This window comes from Narcine bancroftii, chromosome 2, assembly GCF_036971445.1.
Source record: "Narcine bancroftii isolate sNarBan1 chromosome 2, sNarBan1.hap1, whole genome shotgun sequence".
Classification (NCBI taxonomy): domain Eukaryota; kingdom Metazoa; phylum Chordata; class Chondrichthyes; order Torpediniformes; family Narcinidae; genus Narcine; species Narcine bancroftii.
Genome location: NC_091470.1, coordinates 280,674,853 through 280,698,547, shown reverse-complemented (window position 1 = coordinate 280,698,547; position 23,695 = coordinate 280,674,853). Strand labels below are relative to the sequence as shown.

General features: G+C 41.4%; 1 protein-coding gene and 1 long non-coding RNA gene across 13 annotated transcripts in view; one reads left to right on the top strand and one right to left on the bottom strand.

Moving 5' to 3' along the window:
* Window positions 1-23,695, bottom strand: part of LOC138755334 (band 4.1-like protein 3) — a 267,478-nt gene that overhangs the window by 163,295 nt on the left and 80,488 nt on the right. For 2 of the 10 annotated variants that reach the window (XM_069921121.1, XM_069921129.1), the window contains exon 1: window positions 1,952-2,206. The exons of 1 other annotated variant lie outside the window; for it this stretch is intronic. The gene's annotated coding sequence lies outside the window, so the exon portion shown is untranslated. Of the gene's footprint in view, window positions 1-1,183; window positions 1,343-1,734; window positions 1,800-1,951; window positions 2,210-23,695 lie in introns of those variants that run through there. 7 more of the 10 variants (XM_069921127.1, XM_069921126.1, XM_069921123.1 and 4 more) reach the window with 6 other exon arrangements.
* Window positions 1,202-23,574, top strand: LOC138755335 (uncharacterized). 3 transcript variants are annotated; one of them, XR_011352210.1, is made up of 3 exons: window positions 1,202-1,442; window positions 12,128-12,306; window positions 22,418-23,574. It is a non-coding gene; the product is annotated as an uncharacterized lncRNA (long non-coding RNA). The 3 variants fall into 3 exon arrangements; XR_011352209.1 differs by having other exon boundaries at window positions 1,202-1,687; XR_011352211.1 differs by lacking the exon at window positions 1,202-1,442 and adding an exon at window positions 11,496-11,647.

Sequence of the window (23,695 nt, the reverse complement as noted above, 5' to 3'; positions counted from 1 at the left end):
GTTAAATGGCATTAAAAAATAGGAAAAGGAAATGATGGCATTGGGATAAAGAAAAATAAAAGAGGGATGTAGTATTCTTAAAATAGTACTGTTGAGAGCCAGCATCAATGCAAGCACTGAAATGGGTTCATCTATATCATACAAAGTTAGTGCAACTTAGTTATACTTCATATTTCTTTTGCATGTAATAAAATTGACAATAAATAATGCAGAGAAGACTTCTTGATAAGACAGCATTACGATTTAAAAATACTTTAGTCTGTGACTACGTCATCAGGTTGTATTATCTTACCATAACAATGACCAATCAGGTCAAAGCAAACCATACCGACAGAAGCATTGTAGTTGCTGATAGAAATACCAATCAACATTATTTGCTTTATTTTTTTTTCTGTTTTGCAACGGAATAACACAGCATTACATGCCAAAACAGAGAAGGTCCTGAGGCAGTTTTGGTCTGGGTGAGTATGTTGAAATCATCAGTGCATATTTATCAACCTGACAATTTCAAGGTCAGTAACTGAGGTAAAGATGAACTTAAAAAAAAATCCAACACTTATAAACCAATGAGCCCAGGAACTACATGTATATGACAATCGTGTAGCAAATAATGTTCTACTGAGTAAACAACTATAATTTTAAAAATAATTAAAGCAAATGTACTTCCCTCTATCAATCCACCATCAATTCTTTAAGTGATGTTGACAGCAAATCTTTATCTGAAAATCATTCTTAAAAAAAAACAGCTCTTTTACCAGTGGTTCCATCCAACGAAAGGTGGCAGCACTGAAAAAAAATTTTTGCAAAAATAATCTAACAGCTTCAGTATTATTACTAGAGCTGCCACCAAGAAATAATTGCAAAGCTAACTTCCACCGTTTTAAACAGCTATCTTTACGCAGAATAGGTATGGTGGGGTGGCTTAGAGCAGTAGCAGATTTACAGACCTGAATTAATCAGACTCTTTGCTGCATCATGAAGCACTCATGATGTAGAGCACATCTTGAAACAAAAAGATAAAAATTAGCACACAATGAACTTCACTGACACCAAGCTAATGCTGTACATCCCCCACCCCCCCCCCCACCAAATACACAAGACAGTTAGTTGGAAGTCATCAGCTGGGATACCAGTTCCCTGACCACTTTCAAAGCTTTCTCTTGATATACTGCCACGAACTTACCAACGTGGAAGAGGAGAGGGCAGCCTTCCCTCAAACTGACGTGACAGTAAAGTGAAGGAAAGTGGTAGATTTTCTCAGTCACAATGCGGTCTTGGGTACTGTCACTGCAGCGGTCCACAACTGCCATTTACTCCACACCACACCCACCGCATTGCAGAACTGCTGGCAACGGGGATACAATCAGAGCTGCAATTCATCTTAAGAGATCGAGAGATGAATCAAGTTGGAATCACCCTCTTTTTCTCTGCTTAACACGTAGGTACGATAATAGCTCCACAGGAGCTGCATTCAAAACGTTACATAACGTGATCACGGCCAGCGATAACACCTATGCCCTTATAACGACCCTTTGACGAAACTCAACAGAATTTCTGGACACTACCCCCATGTCCAAGTCCTCAGCCGTTTATTCGATTGAATCAGTGGAGCTAGCGACTTTGTTCATTCACAAGCACACACACCAGAACTGCAAGAAAAGTACGTCGCGTTACGGTTGCAGGAAAAGTAAGTGCTCCTCCTGATTTTGTACACAGGTACGTGTGCGTGTTTACCGTGTTAAAACCAGCAGCGGATGAAGCTGGCCGGAGCAGCGGGGAAACAGTGAGAGTGCTCCCGGCGTTCGGACCGTGACGCCCGCACTGCTTCCATCCTCCGGGTGATACACAAAACCGGCACCAAGCGAGTTCATTCACAAAAAAAAACCCGACAAAACAACCCCCCTCCCCTCCTCCCTTCCCAGAAAGTCGGGCAGAGGCAGCGCAACCGTACCTTGAGCGTCTCTCCTTGCGGCAGAAGCAGCGGGTGGGGGTCCGGAGTGATGCGTGGGGCTGCGCCGCCGTCTGCGCAAACACCAGCGCCTGCGCCTCACCAGCCGCGGGGCACGCCAACGCAGCGGCGGTCGCCAGAAGCCGGGCTCCCGCTCAATCACTGCCTCCACCTCTTCCCCCGCACTTTAAAGCCGCTTCGCCCCGACCCGTCCGCTCACCGAAGCGTCACTGAGCACGGTTGTTGACTTGGCTGCCGGTGCATCACGGAAATGGAGGAGGGGGGGGGGGGGGAGTCGAGGGAGGGGTTCTCTCGACAAGCTCAAGCCGCCGCCACCACAGATGGGGCAAAGAAATGCTCTGGGAGTTTGGGGGTTGGAAGCTTCGCAGTGGAATATAATTAGAAACAGATTGCACACCAAGCGGGCCTTTCCTCGCCTACACAGTTGATGCATAGCAATTTGCCTGCTCCATTCGCTGTAAATCATAACTTGAAGCCTAAGAAAAATATATCTTGTCCACGTGTATTCTCGGAACACACACACACACTCTGAGACGGACAGAGTCCTTGTGAACTCTGAGCACAATTCCATTTTATTGTTTGTTTTTCACCTTTTAGAAAACTCGGATAATGGATCGAGATTGTCTTTAAACTTTCAGAAAGTTTGGTAGGGTTTCAAATCCTAGGGACGCTGAACAAAGCGGCCCCCTGTGTGCGTGTCAGGCATGAAAAATGCAAAGGTTAAAGGTGGGGGGGGGGGGGGATCAACGGGGTGACATGAACCAATTTGATAAAGAGAGAAGGGAATTTGTAGTCCATACATTGACTTGGATCTCGGGCATCCAATTGTTTGGGGCTGGATCGCCCCACGCTCGTTCAGTCCACAATTCTCAAAATAAAAACCTCTTGATTCATCGACGTTTAACTCTTTAAGGGCGCTTTACTGATTTGAGAATCACATTTTCTCTCGATAATCAAAAGCTCAATGAACGCTAATAGGAGATTATGATTATCGCAAAACTCCAAGCAGTCATCCAATATTTAGAGTACGGGGTTTTAAATGTAAAATTGTCTGTTGGAGGTTTGCAGTAACGATAACTGGAAGCCAGTCTGCATTTTTCCATTATGGATGCATTCCTTTAAACTGCCGGGTTTCGCCCAGGCTGATTCGGAGCAATCTTTAAAAACAAGATGGAAAACTTAAAGAAGGGTCATCGCTCTCAATTAACACCCCAAGTACGACCTTCGAAGAAAGTGGTAGTAGAGCTGGATCTTCTTAAAACCATTAAGATTGATAGGTCCCAGGGCCAGACCCAGGTTTCTGGGTCAATCGTACACAGAGGAAATTGAGGGAAAATAAGAATGTTACTTCCGATTAAAATAAATCGTCTGCAGGCAAGCAAGCTATGGGCTGCAGGATTGAGAGTTGTGCGGATGCATGCGAGTGAGGAAGGATGTCACCCCCTACCCTAGAAGCCCACAAGGTACAGCATTTATTAATCCTTCGTTCGCTCCTGCTCCATCAACCGGGCGATGACAGAAGGCGGCAGGAGGATAATCCCAAATTACCAATCACACACATTCTCACCTTTTATTCTGCAGTCAACCTCCCTCAACTAACAACTTTTCTGATGGTTTTTGTTTTGGTAACATTTTTCTTGCCAAACTAGGAATGGGAAGCTGAATGCAGATTCAGAAAGAAGAAGAACTGGATTTGGAGGCTGATCATTAAGACTGCGCAAAAAATGGAGTAAAATACATAGAAATGTCTTATTCACTTAATCTTATTAGGCTTTACAACGAATTTAGTGAATAAGGTAAATTAGACGGGGAGACAAATATACCTCATGTCTTAACAGAGAGCAGGATTCAAATGCAATAACTTCAGGTGTCACAGAGAAAGGATTAATAAAAAGTAGGGAGTTGAAAAAAAACCCAATGATGGATAGCCTTGAAGAGGGGTGGCAGATTAGAAAAATCAATTGGTTGAAATAAACATTATAAAGATGTGACAGATTGGAGAAGATGAATAAGCAAATTTATAACGTGGGCTTTTTCCCACTATAATATTACATGGGAGATCATCTTAAAAGGAATTAAAAAAAATTGAAGGTCACACCTGTATTCAGGAGATTATTAGTCGGTAGCAAATCCAATAGGGTGGCAGGCAGGATAAATTCTGTACAAGTTTTTGGAATCAAAGCTTGGAGGAAACAAGGTTATTGGGAAATCATTATTCTATTTATAATAACCACATACATAAATACAGTTTTCATATATCAAAGTATTATATAAAAGAAATGATTGTTAATTTTAGAAAAAATTGGAAAGAAAAAAACTAATACACCCTCCAACCCCCTCTCCAAAACCCCCAATCATTTTGATTGGATTATGTTGGATTTAGCATGGTGATGGAAAACACCAAACATAAAATAGAACATAGAAATAGGAAGGGAGAAATCACTGTACTGGGAGTAATCTATCGCCCCCCCAAGAAATGGTGCAGAAATTACAGAGCTGTTGCTATGGGAAACTTCAAGTTCCCAATTATTAACAAGCACCTCCTGACAGCAAGAGGATAGATGGGGCAAAATTGGTCAGATCTGTCTAAGAAGGATTCCTGACACAGGATGTGAACCAGCTGACTAGAGAGTCCATACTAGACCTAGTACTAGGTAATGAAACCTGGTCAGGTGACAAACCTTGAAGTAGTGGAGCAACTCTCTGAGCTTTAGCATGTTTCTGGACAAGGATAAAAGCAAACAAAATGGTAAAGAGTTTAAATGGGGCAGGGATGAGGCAGAAATGAGGGAGAGTAAATTAGGAAGAGATGTTCATGGGCAAAAGTACAGAAGTAACGTGGAAGATGTTTAGGGACAACTTGCACAGGGTTCTGGATAGATTTGTCCCACTGAGACAAGGAAAAGATGATAGGAAAAGGGAACTGTGGTTGACAAACAGGGCGTTAAGAGGATTTAGGAAGCAAATAAAAACTGGAAAGGTCTTGAGAATTATATTGTAGCCAAAAAGGAAGTTAAGAAAAGACAGGGGAGCTCAAAGGGGACGCGAGAAGGCCTTAGCAAGTAGGAATAAGGAGAACCCCAAGGTTCTCCATGTGTACATGAAGAACAGAAAGATGATGAGAGTGAATGTGGGGCTGCACAAGGATAAAGGAGGCATCATGTGCCTGGAGCTGGAGGAGGTCCTAAATGAATAGTTTGCTTCACTAAACACCAAAGAAAAGGACATGGTCAAGGTGAGGTCAGAATAAAATACACTTGTGTGCTGGACCATGTTGAGATTAAGAAAGTAGTAGTAGAGCTGGATCTTCTTAAAACCATTAAGATTGATATGTCCCAGGGCCAGACCCAGGTTTCTGGGCCATTGGCAATGATTTTTGAATCCTCCTTGGCCAGAGGGGGGGTGTTGGATGATTGGAGAATGGCAAATGTGATCCCCTTGTTTATAAAGGATAATAGGAAGAACCTTAGGAATAAAAGACCAGCAAGTCTCATGTCAGTGGTGTGCGAGAAGTACAGACTTCTAAGGGATAGTCTGCATGGCTTTGAGAGAGAAAGGTCATACCTCACGATCCCAATTGAGTTATTTGAGGAGGTTACAAAAGAACAATGAAGGCAAAGCAGTAGATGTGGTAATATATGGACCTTTAGTGAGGCATTTGACACGAGTCGCCCATGAGAGACTTGTTCAGAAATTCATAAGATATTGGATTAAAGGAACCCTGGCTGTGTGGATTCAGAATGGTCTTGCCTGTAGAAATCAGAGAGTAACAGTAGACATATTCTGCCTGGAGGTCATTGGAGTTCCACATGGATCTGTTGTGGGACCCCTGCTCTTTGTGATTTTTAAGAAATGACCTCAATGAAGAAATGGAAAGAAGGGTCAGTAAGTTTGTGGATGACAGGAAGGTTAGAGGAGTTGTGGATAGCACTGAGAGTTGTAGGTTACAAAAGGATAGATAGAATGCAGAGCTGGGTGGAAAAGTGGCAGATGGAATTCAAATCAGATAAGTATGAGGTGTTGCATTTGGAAGGTCTAACCTGAAGGATGAGTACAGGGTTAATGGTAGATGCTTAACAGTGTGAAAGAACAGAGAGACCTTAGGGTCCAAATCCAAACATCTCTCAAGGTTGTTGCACAAGTTGATAGCATAGTTAAGAAGGTCTTTGGGATGCTGGGCTTCATTAGTTGGGGGGGGGGGGGTATTAAGATCAGGAGTCAAGAGGTCATATTGCAACTCTAAAATCACTCGTGACACCACACTTGGAATATCGTGTTCCATTCTGGTCACCTCATTATAGGAAGGATGTGGAAGTTATGGGGTGTGTGCAGAAGAGGTTTACCAGGAACACTTGGATTGGAAAATGTCTTACAAGGCAAGTTTCACAGAGCTAGGACTTATCTCTTTGGAGTTTTGGTGGATGAGAGGTGTCTGAAAAGAGGTCAACAAGATTCTGAGAAGCATAGATAAGGAAGACAGCCAGCACCTTTTTTCCCAGGGAGGGAGTAGTAAATACCAGAGGGCATTCTGTGCAAAGTGAAGGGAGGTAAATTTAGGGGAGATATCAGGGCTAAATATTTTTTACACAGAGGGTTGTGGGTCCCTGGAATGCCTTGCTAGGGGTGGTGGTGGAAGCTGAAACATTCGGGGTATTTAAGAGTCTCTTGGACAGGCATAAAATAAATAGAAGGTGATGAGGTAGGAAGGGTTTCATTGGTCTTTTGTAGAAATCCATAGGTCAGCACATCGAGGGCTGAAGGGCCTATACTGTGTTCTTATGTTCTATGATGTCTGTACCTTTTTTTGTTATGAAACAGAATGGAATGCTGGCATTGCAGTGTGAAATATTGGATAGTCTAAACATTCTGAGAAAGGAAGTGATAAAGAGTTTAGCCTCTTCCACTGATTGTATCCCATTTAAGATGAGAGTAAGAGAAATGTCAGGCTGTTAAAAGAAGTATGGAAGGTAAATGCACAGGCTAAGAACATCATTTTCTCATCCCTCCTGGTGACATAGAGTGGAAGACTGTAAACGTTGTACCATCATTTAAAAAGGAAGGAAAAAATAATATAAGTATAGTCCATTCAGTGGAACTGAGGCTGTGAACAAATTGTTGGAATCATTTCTGAGGGACATTGTAGACCTTCATTTAGAAAGGTACAGTTTGATCAAAGACAAATAACATGAATTGATCATGTCTGATCAACTTGCTAGAACTTCTTTTGGAGGGTTTAACTGCAGGATTACTGAGGGTTGTTTACTTTGGATCAAAGAAAGTTGAGATAAGATTTTAATGGGATGTCAAAATTTTGAGGGGTAAAAATGGAGAAAATGGGAAGGACTTACATGGATGTTCAAAACGAGCAGCACAGGAACATGCCATTTGGCTTGTTTGTGTTGACCATGCTACCAAATTAAAATGAATGAAATTAAAATGAATTTCATCTGCCTGCACATGATCCATATCACTCTATTCTTTGTATGTTCATGTGACTACCTAAATGCCTCTAAAATGTCACAATCAGAACTTCTTCCACCACCAATTACTACTGTGCTCCCCCCCACTAGAGTATTCCAGAAATTTTTTATGCAAAAAAAATGCATATCTTTAAACATGTCAAGTTTATGGAAGTTTCAAGATTCCTTTATTGTCTTGTAATAGTACAGTGTATATAACATTACATGAAATTGGCTTTTGCTTGCCACCCTGAGTGTTGCCTGGCACCTCTTACAGTACAAGAGAGAGAGAGAAAAGCAAAAGAGTGTCCCTTTAGAGTCACTAGCCCTTTTTCCACTGGCATCTCAGTTAATTGGCTATGCAGTGTCCCAGGATAGGAAGCCATTTCCTAGGTTTCCACTGGGCCACCTTTAGCCAGGACACTGATTGCTTTTCCACTGAACACACTTATCTCCAGGATCAGAGAATCTACCTTCGAATGGAATGGAATGAAAATTGTCCTTTTTCCACTGGTTTAATCAGCTGACGCCGGGGATATGAGTAGGGGTGGAAGCCGTCAATCCCCGGCGTGATTTGATGTCATTTGATGCCGGCATGCTGGTTGTTTTCATTTTCCACTGGATCCTTAAATGGTTAATTCCCTGTTAATTCCTGGGACAAGGTGCCAGTGGAAAAGGTGTAAATGAGTGACCATGGATTTGCCTTCAGTGCTCCCACAGTCTTTGCAGCCACAGACTCCTGTTTGATCCATCAGCAACCCATGCTCACCCTATCACCAAAAGCTATCTTCTCTCATATATGACAATTCCGCCCTGGGAACAACTCTTTCTGCTTCATCTATACCATTGATAATCTCACAGACTTCTTTCAGCTCATCCTTCAGCTTCATACAAGATAAAATAAACCAATTTTGTCCAATCTCTCCTCGCAGCTGTACTCTAATCCAAACATCAAAAATATTAACAATATTCTCCTTTTGGATGTCAAGCATTTCAGTTTTTTTTGGCCGTATTTTTAATTTGCTGGTTCATGTAAGAAACTGAATTTCTAAAATGATCGAATATAAAACAAAACCAAAACTTCAGTTATTGGTGATTTGAGTTTGCAGGAAATTGGGAGGCAATTCTTCAAAAAACAGGCAAGACATTTCAGGTGTCTGAATTTTTGTCACAATGCCCTGAAATTGTTGATATTTCTAATCTCGATTTTGTTGTTCCTGATCTGACATCACCCTAAAAATAACAAGATCGTTGGAAAATGGAATTATTCTAGTTTGCAGTCTCATTGCTGAGAATTACACAGAGGCCACCCATTGTAGTTGTACATCTTCGTCCAAGGGAGAAAACTACATGACCAGTGATAAGCTTCTCATCACATTTAGAACTCATCTACTCGTGAGGGTATTTGAGGTAAACACTCAGCATTTGATCTGCTGGAGCAGCCATAATATGTAAATTAACAGCTGGCTCGGTTAGGTTTTCTGACATGGTGAAACTATTTCCAATTTGATTTAGTGGAAGTATTTCACTGGGTGATTTCCATGCTGTAGAAATCAAAGCCTGATATAATTAATAAAGATATGAAAACCAGAATGAATCATCAGTTAAATGGATTGGCTTATTGCTGCAAACTGTATTCCAAATAAAAATTCCAATTAAAAATGAAACATTTGCAAAATTTGTTCTTTTCTTTTTTTTTAAAAAGTTTCACATTAAGTTTATAATTCACAGTTAAGCCAGTTTGAGAATTATAATCTAATTCATCATCTAACATTTACCACAAAAACCTGACCGAGATCAGTCAGAAATCCATCTTAATGATTTTTGCTCATATATCATAATGACCAACTTGTTCCTTGTCCTTATAAATCTCTTGGATTTTACCAGAGTACATCTGCTGGATGGCCAACTTTGCAAATTACAATTAAAGTAGTCATGCTTAGTACCTTGTTGCAAATCCCTTCCATGAAATGACTGTTTGAAGTCTGTGATTCACAGACATTAGCAGGTGCTGAGTATCTTCTCCAGTGATGCTCTGCCAGGACTCTGCTGCAGCTATCTTCAGCTCCTGCTTGTTTTGGGGACTTGCTCCTTGATTTTTCTTTTCAGCATATGGAAGGCATGCTCAATTGGTTTTAGATCGGGCGAATGACTTGGCCATTCAAGAATATTCCAGTTTTTAGCTTTGAAAAACTCCTTTGTTGCTTTGGTAGTATGTTTGGGATCATGTCTTACTGTAGGATGAAGCATCGTCCAATGAGTTTGGAGGCATTTGCTCGATCTTGAGCAGATAAGATGTTTCTATACAGCTCAGAATTCACTTTGCTACTGCCATCAGCAGTGACATCATCAAAGATAAATGCATCAGTACCTGTGGCAGCCATACATGCCAAGGTCATAACACACCCACCACCAAGTTCACAGATGCTTTGGATCTTGGCCAGTTCCTTTACGCCACCACATTTTGCTCTTGCCACTACTCTGATACAGGTCAATCTTGGTGTCATCTGTCCGCAAGACCTTTATTCATGAATTCTGCAGGCTCTTGTAAATACTTCTTGGCACACTGTAGTCTGGCCATCCTGTTTCTGTGGCTAACTAGTGGTTTGCATCTTGCAGTGTAGCATCTGTATTTCTATTCATGAAGTCTTTTGCAGACAGTAGTCATTAGTTCCTTTTCCACTGGCACCCTGTCCCAGGAATTTACTGGGACAGGGTCTAGTGGAAAAGGAATGGGGCTAAAAACCTGCCATTCATTCATTAATATACTTCACCACTACATCCACTACTATTTCCCCCAGGAAACCTAGATATTTTCCCCATTTTTGTGTATAGACATCCAATTTATCAAACTATTTGTAAGACATGCATTCAAACACTGCCACTTTGATCATTTCTAAGGCCCACTCCTGAAATGATGGTCCCCCAAATTCTTCTAACCTCCAAGTATAATTTGTCTTCCTACCATTATACTTGTTTGAATCCAATTTTGAGAGTATTTATCATCAAATAACCCAAGTGTGTTTCCCAAGACAAAGAGTCTGGGGCAAAAAGGAATTTGAATACTATACTTATGTATCATGATTCCATGTTCAAAGTGCCCTTTATCTTCCTAACAGCGCCAGCATTCAGGGTATTTTTCAACCCTGATCTATCTAACCTTGCTGGAGTCCAATAAAAAGGGTGCAGAATCTTAAAGGGAATTAGGCATACTCTCAGGATGCTCTTTCTTCTTAATGATGTTCCAAACAGTTGATTTTAGTAATCCTAAAGTTTGGATGATGTCTCTTCCTGTTTTACTCCTGTTTTCCTGCTTCATAATGACTTCTTTGACATTCATTGGCACAACTCTGTTCCTCATGTTGAAAAATGGCAACTACAGACTCCAAAGGTGATCAATAGCTGAGAAGCACGCCTAACTCTCTTATATCTGCACCAATGAAGCAATTAAAAACATCCTTGAGTAATCACAAACACCCATGAAGCTAAATGTCCCAAACATCATGGTGCCATGAAATGAGAAACTATGTATAAAAAGTGCTGTAATTTCTATATGATCAAACCAAAATCTATACAAATAATCTTGAATAAAATCTGGAATGTGCACTTAAATTACATGTGAATTGTTTGACTACAAATTTAAAACTGTGGAACACAGTGCCAAATAAAGCAAAACATGGTCTTTGTCCAAAACATTATGGAGGGCACTGTGCATCAAGCAGTTACCTTGGAAAGAACCTTGTTGACACATCACATCAAAATAATTTTTAACAATGTTTCACCAGATTTCAAAGGAGAGCACTTCTTTATTTTGAGTTTGGTTCAAGTTTTGCCTTCTTGTCATGATCCAGTACCAAAGTGAGAAGGCAGCTGATTAACTCATCACATTGAAGATTTCTCCCACAAAACCAGTAAAAATAAAGAAAAATAAACATACAGTGCAACTCCGATTATCCAAAATCCTCAGTTATCCAATATTTTTTTAAAAATTCAGATAAATGAGGATATCCAAAACACATCAGAAATGATCATTTATCCAAATTCTTTTCAGAGCCGAACTGACCAGGGCTCCCAGCGGTGGCAGTAGCAGACCTCAGACTCCCAGTGGCAGTGAGGACCTCAAACTCCTGGGCAGGAGAGGGACCCTTGGGCTCCCAGCACGAACGAGGCCTCAGTGAGGAGGTGTCAGTGATTGGCGGTGGCCAGCATTTTTTTAAAAGTGAGAATTAAACATTATTTTAATGCTTAAAAAGCCTCACTAGTTGTTTGTTGTTGTTCAAACATTGATACAAGTGATTTGCTGTGACTACTGGGCTATTTTCTTTTTTAAAAAATTACCAGTTCTCTGAAAAAAAAAGTTTATCCGAAATAGGCCCGGTCTTGACCATTTCAGATAATCGGAGTTGTACTGTATAATAATTCTACAGAAAGGCGAATAAAGATATACACATGGGATTAAAGGGGGAAAGATAAACAAGAAAAAAATAAATTGTAAATATCTGAGAATTAAACTTCAAGTTTAAAATTAATGATCAAGTTTGTTAATTCTACTTACAAGTTATCCCATTAAGAATTCATCTAATCTTGAATGAATAAAGATTTATATTTATCTTTGCTTCATACAGCAAAAATCATGTGTATGGGGAAAAGGTTCAAAATAATGTTTTCTGCACTGTTTCATGAGTTTTTACCTCAACAGCAAACCCTGATAAAAGTAGAAGCACAAAAATGTTGGAGGAACGCAGCAGGTCACGCATTGTCGAGAGGAGGTTAAGAGAAATAATCAACATTTTGAGCCTGGTCTTTTCTTCAAGATATGAGGCATGTGAAATATCGTGGATGTGGCTGGGGAGACCAGAGGAACAAAATGGATTTGAAGTAAGTGGATACCTGTTTCGTGGAGCAGGAGTACGTGCAAACAATGGGGCTACAAGGACAATTGGGTTTATGGATCTTGGATAAGAAGTAGAACTGGGCAATGCTAGCTTGGGAAACAATAAGTTTGGAGATTGTAAATGGGAGATGACCAGAAGCAATGAGATCAGAGATAGCGCATGAGGCATTGGTTTGATGTGCTTTGATTGGGTCCTGGTGAAGGGGCAAGTAGGAGGAAGTTTCTAAAAGCTGTCGTCTGACTTCAGACAGATAGAGGTCAGTGCACCACACCATAACAGTGCCATACTTGTTTGCAGGTTTGAAAGTGAGGTTGGGATTCGTGAGGAGAAAGAGTGGTGAAGTTGAGGCCATAAGACATAGAAGCAGAAGTAGGGCATCAAGTCCACTCCACCATTCTATCATGAGCTGATCCATTCTTCCACTCAGTCCCATTTCCCAACCTTCTCCCCATAACTTTTGATACCATGACTATTCAGATACCTATCAACCTCTGAATTAAATACACTCAACATCCTGGCCTCCACAGCCTCCTGTGGTATACAAATTCCAAAGGTTCACTATTCCATGGCTTAAGAAATTCCTCAGCATTTCAGTTTTAAATAGGCACCCTATAATCCTGAAGTTGTGCCCTCTTGTTCAAGACTCTCCCACCATGGGAAACAACCTTTCTACATCCACTCTGTCCATCCATGTTTCAATGAGATTCCCCCCCCCCCTCCTAAATTCAAACAAGTACAGGGCCAAGAGCTGTCAAACACTCCTCATACGATAACCCTTTCATTCACGGACACATGCGGCAGGAGGTTGTCTGTTAGCACACAAATTTCCTCTGTGAATGCCTGCACCTTCAGGCTTACACCACAGCAAACAAAAAATTTGTGAGTAGACCATTTTTGAATATTTGAATATTTTTTTAGCTTTCTTTGTTATCTTTTTCACTGACAGTTCCATAAAAGGAGGCTCCATTCAAAACTATTGTCAAAGAGAGAAAGTGGGGAATTTTTGCTGTGTTGAAGGGAGGAAAGGTTACGATTTTAATGAAAGATTTCTCTTGCTCAATGCTGATGCTTATCTTTGCGTATCTCATCCTGACAGTTGGTTCAAAATTTAAACTGTTCATGTTTTCTTACAATATTATTTATTTGGAAAACAGGAATTTTCAAATGAACATACACATGCTTGAAGTTACATTTAGAAGATTTTATTTCATGTTTTCAGTTTAGATTTTCAACAAGTAACATTGTGTTTTCAAGTTAAGCAAGCATACAGTTTTCTTAGTTGCACAGTTGAGTGTCTTTTCTGAGAATGTTAAACTAATATGAGAATATTAAATTAATATGAGAAGCAATGTTGGATCCAGATGATGCTCAGTGTGTGAATTGCTTTCTGAAACCTCTGCAGTCCTTCTGATAAACATACTGTCACAATACTAATTGGCAGGGAATTCCAGGGATTAGACTCTGTGATGATGAAGGAACTGCAAAACATTATTATGTTAGGATGGTACACAACTTGAAGGAAACCTGCAATTCATGATGTCCCCAGGCATCTATTGTTTTTATCCTTGACGGTAGATGCCATAGTTTTGGGAGATGCTGCTGAAGCATTTATAGATGATGCATGCTAAGGCCACTAATATAGGTACCACATCTGGCATTGGTACCCCATCCACCACTTGAAAGATGGAGGCAGTGAATATTGAGGGTGATAGATGGGGAACTAATCAAATGAGACCTCAAGAAGCTTGTGGAGTATCAATTTGAGAGTAACAGGGTACAGTGGATACGACAAAAATTACAAATGTCAGTTATTCTGGCAGACAAAACTGGGAACTAGATAATTAACATCCCATCACTCTATCATTATGCTATAAGCAACAGAATGTTACTGCTACTGGAGCAGAAACCAATTTCAAGAAGTAATGATTTCCCAACTCTTTGTTTGGAGAAATGCTGAGCTTACATCTATCTGTAAGATTAGAATGGCAGTTTTTAAATATTGCTGAGATATCTCACAGACAGAACTGAAAGCTGTGACTCCTGAACTTCAACTCACAAACAAGACTGCAAATGATGTCACGGGCAAACGGTCTCACCATTCTGAACTCAAAATTGACATCCTAAAGCAAATTGTTTTATCATTTGTGAGAATTTGCTGTATGTAATTTGACTGAAAGGATATATCCAGTACAATAAGTCCTATAAAAATGTCAGTCAGCACTTGGACTGAAAGTGAAATGTAGTTCACTTATGTTTACATTATGAGCCATGTCCCAGAACTGTCTGATTGTGCCATATGTTATGAAGTTGGTGAAAATGAGAAATCTACAAAAGTCAAGATGCTTCCTTCTTGTAAAGAAAAACTTCTCAACATTTGTACAACTATGGACAACCCTCAACATTCCAATAAGCAACACTATTCATTGGGGGTGTTTCTAGTGAGCGGAGAAATGCGCGGTGATGCGAGGTGATGCGCGGTAACACCTCGAATTTTGCTGCACTGGAAACACATCTGGTTGCAGCCGATGCGCAGTGATTCGAGGTGCTCTGTCGTCCAACTTTTGAGGTGGTCGATGCGGGGTGATGCGAGGGACACCCGGGGTTTTCAATCACTCATCGGACTTCCTGGTCACTTCGCATTGCCCTGCATCACCTCGCATTCCTCGCATCACCTCGCATCGCTCTGCATCACTGCGTATTCAATCGCTCGGTAGAAACAGTTCAGGTAGTCCAAAAATGCGCGATGATGCGAGCGACAAAAAATCGCGGTGATTCGAGGTGATGTGGAGTGATGCGAGGTGTCCTTAGTATAAACACAGCTATTGTAAAGGAACTTCATCTCGCACCCTTCATTTCCTTATGCTAATGTGTAAAGATTGCCCGTGTCATATTGCTGTGTAAAGCGATGTGGTGGCTTAACTGAATAGTTGAATTATAGTTCAAACTTTCACCTCCAAGCCACATCAACAAGCATTTTCTCCTTTCTTCAAAATTCATATCTCCTTTATCATCATGTAATAGTTCAGAACATGTAATATTGTGTAAAATTGCCTTCTGCCTGCCGCCAGGCACAGAGTAATCATTAATGATGCCCAGCGTCCCTCGCCAATAAGAAAAAGAGAAGCAAAAGAGAGTCCCTTCAGAGTCAGTAAATGTTTGTGGATTTACCTCCAGTGCTCCTGCAGCCGATGCAGCCACACAAACTCCAATTCGATCCATTGGCAATCTGAACTCCAGATCCAAATATCCAACACAATCAGGAAGCCTTCAGTGCCCAAGGCCCTTCGGGAGTCCTTCTTGCCCTCAGCACCCTCTCAAACCCCAACTCCAATACCTGGTTCTCACGAGCTAGTGTCCAGCAGCCCACAGCCCTCGTGGGTGCCCCAACCATAAGTCACCTGCAGCCTTTGTGGGTCCCCTCACTTCTGAGTCCCTCACTAGTTCGCTACCATGGTCACCTTTCTCAACTTTGGGGAGGGGGGTTAACTCCCCATTTCTAGTGCCCAGCATCAATCTGCTGCCCCCCCCCCCCCACCAGAGTCTCTAACTCCTCATGGCTGCTGCCAGGCATAGACACCTCCATCTTTGCCGACATCACATACAACCCTGAGATTCTTTTCTCCCCTTGCAGGTGAGGCAGAACTACCACATAAAACCAGATATTTATTTTAAGGTCAGGAGTGAAAAAAATTATAATGTCTTGATATACCATTATAATCTCAGTTACACCTCAGAAAAGGGTAACTGAGCTTTTATACATACTGAGAGCATAATTTGCCAATAACCAAGATTCTTGATTTACTGATTTATACAAATCAAGGAAGTGAAGGCCATACAACACTTCCCTTCCCTCATTTCCCCTCCTCCAAGTCACTCAAATAGAATCACTGAGAGACACTTCTGGATTTCTACCGAAGCTGCTGTCCGATTTGTTTCTCAATTAAACTGTGAACATTGATGGAATCACAGCAATTCTCATACCAAATAGACATCAGCAAATATGGATTACTTCCACTACCATTTGTAATTCAACAAAGACCTTTAGTTCCTTGAAATAATTCATGGTGAATGATTATTACATCTGCATTAAGATCTCCTTTATATTCACCTAGTATAATGCAAAGGAAGTACAAAGCTAGTGTGTGTATATACTGTATGTCTGCACGCAGAGCATATGGTTGCATTTCAAATCACCTCTCTCATGTCACTTGTTCCATCAGATATTTCTTTCATGCATGCAACATTTATTTTAAACAGATTAAGCTTGGTAATTTAGATTCCCAGCACATTTGGCTGGATGTTGGAGAAGATGATAGAAATCATTCATGTTGTCTCAAAATCTTGATAAAGTTAATTGACAGAATTTGGATTTGAAAGTTGAACTTATAAGGTATCAAAAGCATTCCATAAATCAAGAAAGTTATTGTGGACTTGTATGAATAATCAAGGTAGTCGGAGAGTCATAAAGCTCAACTGTCATTAATGAATGACATTAATCAGGTCCTAAATGATTAGAAATATACTATCTATTGGCACAATGAATCCACAACCACGTGTTACAAGCTTGCTGCAGTTGAGATTTCTCATTACAGGCATTTCAACTGCTTCATTAACCAGTGACAGACTGCTCCCTGTTATGAATGAATGCCTTTTTTTTGAGACATTCACATGTCAGTCTGTGTTTGGAACCAAAGTACAGGTGCACCAAGTGCCGCTATGTGCTGAGGATCTAACCATCCCAGATGTTGTGAAGGTCAGTCCTGGCCCCTTTGGCATGTAGAATGTAACTCGTCAGCTGGACATTTGCATGAAGGATAGGTCATGGTCAGTATGAAACACCCTACAGGACAAAGAGATGATGGTGTGGTTCTCTGAGTGGACTGTCCAAATCACCTGGCAGAATGCCTCATTGCCAGAAGTCAAAACATCATCTGCTTGACAGTGAGAGGGGTCTTCCTTGTCTGATCCTTTTGATACAGATGCAATCCCACTCCCATCCCAAGTAGCAATGAAGAGATGATCAGCTACCTCTTTGCATTTGCAAAGAGAGTCTGGAGAAGGATGCAAGGGGTCTTGCCACACCTCATCCAGAGCAGTTGCATAATGGAAAGTCTCAGGGGCACACACAGAAACAAGCATCAAGCCCTGCTGGAAGATCATCAATTTGGTGAAACGTTATTGATATGGTGCAATAGGTGTCCAATTGAAGTAAAATCAGAAAATGCTAGAAATACTTAACAAATTAGGTTGCAGCTGTGGGATGAGAAAGAGTTAACCTTTTAGGGTGAAATATTAATTCTGCTTTTCTCCCCACAAGTGGAGTCTGACATTGAGTATTTCAGCATTTCTTTCTTTTTATTTTAGTTTACCAATACAGGGGTATCAACAGTTTTATGACAAATTTTCATCTCAGACCATTTCAGAATTACTTACAAATATTTTTTATTAATCAGCACACAAGTGAAAAAAATGCACCGAACACATTATACTTTTTTGTAACGGTGTAAGACCAAATTGCAATATTACATCGCCTTTGACCAGTAACTATTGGTGCTGTACCTAGCAGTCAGACACTGCCAATGCTTTCTGGAAGGCAGATAATTCAAGGTTTTCACAGACCAAAAACCAGTGACCTTTTCCTCCCACAAAGTGTCTGACCAGTGATCAGCCAGGCAGCAGAGGCACCTTTCCTACATGTCCAAATTCACCATGGACATCCAGCACATCGCTGGCAAGAGCAACATGGTCGCCAATGCACTCTCCTGTCCTGTCATCAAGTCCATCCATGCCCTATCCCAGGGCATATACTATTCAGCCCTAGTAAGGACACAACATGATGACACTGAGATCCCCGCGTACAGGACGGTGCTTTCCAGGCTGCAGCTGGAGGATGTTGTCATTGCCCCCAGCAACCAGATGGTCCCTTGTGACGTCTCCACTGGCAAACCCCGCCCAATTGTCCCGGCAGCATGAAGATGGCAGCATAAAGATGGCAGCATGACTTGGCGCATCTTGCCATCAGAACCACGGTAAAGATGGTGGCCAGCAGGTTCATCTGGCACAGAGTCCACAAGCAGGTCAGTCAGTGGACCAAGACCTGCAAGCTCTGCCAAGTGTCCAAGGTGCAAATGCACACTAAAGCATCTTCTAAGACTTCTGAGCAAGCGCAGTGCAGGATCAGCCACGTCCACATCAACATCATGGGGCTGCTACTGATTTCCCGTGGGGTGAAATAGCTCCTCACCATGGTTGACCAATCCATGAGGTGGCCGGAAATGGTTCCAATGGCTGACAAGATCATGGAGACCTGCACCAGGATGCCCAGGTTCAGAGTTCAGGAACATCTCATTTCTAACAGGGGAGCACAGTTTACCTTGGAGTTCTGGGCGGCACTGGCCAAACTGTTGAGAACCAAATTCCTCCATACCATGGCATATTACTTGCAGGCTAATGGGTTGGTGGAGTGGTTCCACAGACACTTAAAAGCAGCCCTGATGGCCCAGCTCAAGGGCACAAATGGGGGATGAACTGCTTTGGGTCCTTCTGGGGATATGCACCACACAGGAAGAGGACTTTAATGCCTCTGCAGCAGAAATGATCTACGGCGCATCCTTGGTAATCCCGGGGGAGTTCTTGGTCGCTGCTAAGGATCCAGAAACCCCCAAAGTGACATTGAAACAGCTGAGGGAAAGATGGAATACCCTAGCCCCTCCACAGCTCCTGCCGCATGGCCAAAGACTTGCACACCTGCGAATGTTTTTGAGTGAAGGGGAGTGCACAGGGCACCCCTCTTACAGCCCTACAAGTGGCTGTACAGAGTCGTCAGGCATAATGAGTTGACATGTGTATTGGACATTGCCGGCAAAGAGGAGACCTTCACCCTCGACCGCCTGCAATCGGCCCTTGTAGACATTAGCCAGCCAGTCGACACTCAGCCCCTACAACGCAGAGGTAAGCCACCCGAAGTGGAAACGGACACTCTAATCACTGGTTTGGGGGGAGGTGGTCTTGTAGTGGCCGGCAAACTGAATCATGACCCGGCTCACAAAATGGCCAGCAAACATGGCAATCGCGAGGACCCTGTAGGGACCAATGGCTGTTAGCCCGCATGACCTTCCACATGGTGGGAAACAGCGGGAACGCCGGACAGTCAGAGGCCAATGCAGCGATGATGTCACTCCTGTCGTCAAAGGCAGGGAGTGAATATAAAAAGAGCCAGAAGAGCAATAAATCGACCTCTACTAGACTGTATGTGTCGTTCTTACTCCCCAATTCACGTACCGCGCACGCTGCAATTTTACCACACCCTAGATGTTTGGCCTGGAAGTCAGCCTGAAGAAAACTGAGGTCCTCCATCAGCCAGCTCCCCACCATGACTACCAGCCCCCCATGCCACATCTCCATCGGGCACACAAAACTCAAAACGGTCAACCAGTTTACCTATCTCGGCTGCACCATTTCATCAGATCAAGGATCGACAACGAGATAGACTACAGACTCGCCAAGGCAAATAGCGCCTTTGGAAGACTACACAAAAGAGTCTGGAAAAACAACCAACTGAAAAACCTCACAAAGATAAGCGTATACAGAGCCGTTGTCATACCCATACTCCTGTTCGGCTCCGAATCATGGGTCCTCTACCGGCATCACCTACGGCTCCTAGAACGCTTCCACCAGCGTTGTCTCCACTCCATCCTCAACATTCATTGGAGCGCTTTCATCCCTAATGTCGAAGTACTCGAGATGGCAGAGGTCGACAGCATCGAGTCCACGCTGCTGAAGATCCAGCTGCGCTGGGTGGGTCACGTCTCCAGAATGGAGGACCATCGCCTTCCCAAGATCGTGTTATATGGCGAGCTCTCCACTGGCCACCGTGACAGACGTGCACCAAAGAAAAGGTAGAAGGACTGCCTAAAGAAATCTCTTGGTGCCTGCCCCATTGACCACCTCCAGTGGACTGATATCGCCTCAAACCGTGCATCTTGGCGCCTCACAGTTCGGCGGGCAGCAACCTCCTTTGAAGAAGACTGCAGAGCCCACCTCACTGACAAAAGGCAAAGGAGGAAAAACCCAACACCCAACCCCAACCCACCAATTTTCCCCTGCTACCGTTGCAACCATGTCTGCCTGTCCCGCATCGGACTTGTCAGCCACAAACGAGCCTGCAGCTGACGTGGACATTTACCCCCTCCATAAATCTTCATCCGCGAAGCCAAGCCAAAGAAGAGATAAAAGGGAAAAAGCATCAGTGCCAGCTCAATTTTTAGTGATGGCTGGTTCAGAACATCCAACTCCATGTACAAACAGCGGTCAGTCAGTTTCTGATTCAGTTGTTCACCAGAATACTGAACAATTGCATGCAAGTTATAGACATTTTTAGCAAAGTAATCGCAGCTAACTGAGGATATTCTTCAACCCTTCAATGCTCCTAAGCTCTGATTAATATCTCAATGCTGGTGAGTAAACAAATCCAACAAAGAAACGGAGGTTGTTAACCTGCTGACAAATTAATAATGTGTTGGAATAAAAAAATTAGCAGTTTCTTTTATTTCCATTAACGTGTAGAGCCAGTTGATCAATTGCTACAATCCAACTCCCACTTCAAATATGATCCTCTCTGAGGAACAGTATTAATTAATGTAGGTTACAAGGTTATCTTTTTGCTGATTAATACACATTTGGTTGTTCAAAGGTTCAGCAGTCAGAAATGTAGAAGGGATGAATATTGAAACAGGTTGGTACCAGAACATAAATGCTATTCCCATGCTGACTTAAAACAACCACAAGCCCTTTTCTTCCATTGCTTTTGTGCTATGATTACTGAGTTCCAAATTTTGTAAAGTGCACCAAAATCAAAAACTTAAATATTTCCCTTTCTGGTAAATCAAGGAACATAAATCAACCATGCAATAAGTTTGTATTTATATCTGTCACTTGCCTTCTCTTTTCTTTTCTAAAATCAAATCTAACACCTTTGTAGTAAACTTTTGCATTTTCTGCTGGAGGTTGCAAACTTAATCCCAGACTTTACTGATATTCAAATTCACCTAGTATCTTCTGGGCAAGTTGAACTGTGTTACGTTAAAACTTTTTCATACAAAGTTTCTGAACACATTATTTTTTCCTCCTAATAATCAAAATTAATTTCATTTAGTATGTTTTACAAGTTAAAGGAGACAGAAGAGATCAAAATCCTGTGCCTGAAGCATGAGCAAACCAATGCAGAATTGAATAATTTGATATTGCCTAAATATCACTGTAGTGACTGCTATCCATAAAAGTCATTTGGAGGCTAGGTGGGGCTCTTGTTTGTGACACATTTCCATTGATACAACATGAAGTCCAGATGAGTTTTAAATGGTTTATTTATTAACACACAAAAGACTTGTGGCGATCTATAATAATGTAATGTTCCAATTATAATGACAATAATAACAACTGTTGTAACAATCTTCTTTAACATTCTATGAAATGTGTATAAATAAGTAACGATCCGTGTTAACGGTCAACAAAAAATATTTGAGCCTCACTCACCCTCCTAGTCTTTAACCTGTCACCCCAGTCAGCGGATTAATGAATTCCGAGGAATCACACCCAAACTCCCACACATGCTCCAACCGTCCCCAGTACACAAAACCCACCACGCCCGCCCCAAACATTGCTGGTATGAGAAATCCACTGTGTCTGTCCCAACCATCCCCAGTACACAAAATCCACAGTGCATGCCCCAACCGTCCCCAGTACACAAAACCCACCATGCATGCCCCAACCGTCCCCAGTACGTGAAGCCCACCACGCATGCCCCAACTGCCCCAGTGCATGAAACCCATTGCGCATGTGCCAACCGTTCGAAGAGAATAGCGCTGATGTGGATGCAACATGGCACTGGATAGGGAAGGTGCCGATGGGAAAAGCCACCGAAATGACAAAAGCAACCAGTCATCGCAGCCTTCAGACCCTGCCGAGACCCACAACCAACCCAACGAAGGCAAGCAATGCAATAATGGCCCCTACAATCAAATTGTCTATATGCTGACACAACCTCCCTTGGCCTAAAATGCATAAAATTACCCAGCTCCACTCATGTTTTACAGGTGCATCAACAGCCAAAATACTATGAAGAAAATTCCAAATCTACATATTATGCAAATCCCTAGAGGAGCAGGAGGACCTGCTGCAACCTTTTGACTCTCCCAATCTAATCAACCTTCCATCCATTCTGAGGGTTGTTTTTGTTCCTTTGACGAATTACAAAGGAAATATGGTATTAGTGGAAATTCTATATTTGTACATTATCAATTAAGATCTTTTGTAAAACAGTTATGTGGTCGACATATGATTTTATTGCCTGAATCTAGTTTTGAAGAATACCAAAAAAGGGATATATATCTGATTTGTATTGTATTTTACAAGAAATTGATAGTAAAAAAGACTGGGATAAAGATAAGTTGAAATGGAAAAAAGATTTAGGACATAAAATAGCTGAAAAAGCTTGGATGGAAATTTGTCAGAATAGTATTCGGAAATTAATTGACGCTAGACTAGCGATGATTAATTATAATTTTATTCATCAGCTGCATTTAACGCCGGAGAAATTTAAAAAATTTGGCCTTAGTAAGTTGGATTCTTGTTTTCGATGTGATCAGACGGCCAATACTTTTTTTGCATACTGTTTGGCTTTGTGATCAATTGCAACAGTTTTGGAAAGGTATTCAATCTATTTTTAACAGTTTATGTAATATCCATCTTGTATTAGATCCCGATATATTTTTATTAGGGAACATGCAATCATTAATTGATTTAGGTTTAGAGGATTATCAGATTTCCTTTATCTATTTAGCTTTAGTCGTGGCTAAGAAATGTATAGCACTTACTTGGAAAGATAAAAATATATTAACTTTAGATAAGTGGTATTTGGAGATGAAATTTTGTTTGACTATGGAAAGGATATCTTTTTCAATTCAGGATAAGATGTCTTTTTATAAGTTAAAGTGGACTCCGTTTGCTAATTATATGCATTTAAGTTTGATTTAAATATATGTTTAAGTGTGATATTTTAGTATTGATAAAAATTTTCTTTTGTTGTTTGAATTTTTTTTAGGTTAAGTTTTATCTCTTTTTTTGTAAGTGGGTATTTTTTTTTCCATATATAATATTGTTAATTTTATTAACTCTTCACTCTTTATTTTGGGGGTGAGGGTTGGATTAATTTTAAGTTAGATTACTAATATTGTGTTACAATTAACGGGCGGGGGGGGTTATTTTGTGTAGTTTTCTGATGTAATATTGTAATCATACCATTTTAATTTTTTTAAAAAATTTTCTTTAAATGTAATTCTCTATTGTATTCATGTTATAAAATTTTAAATAAA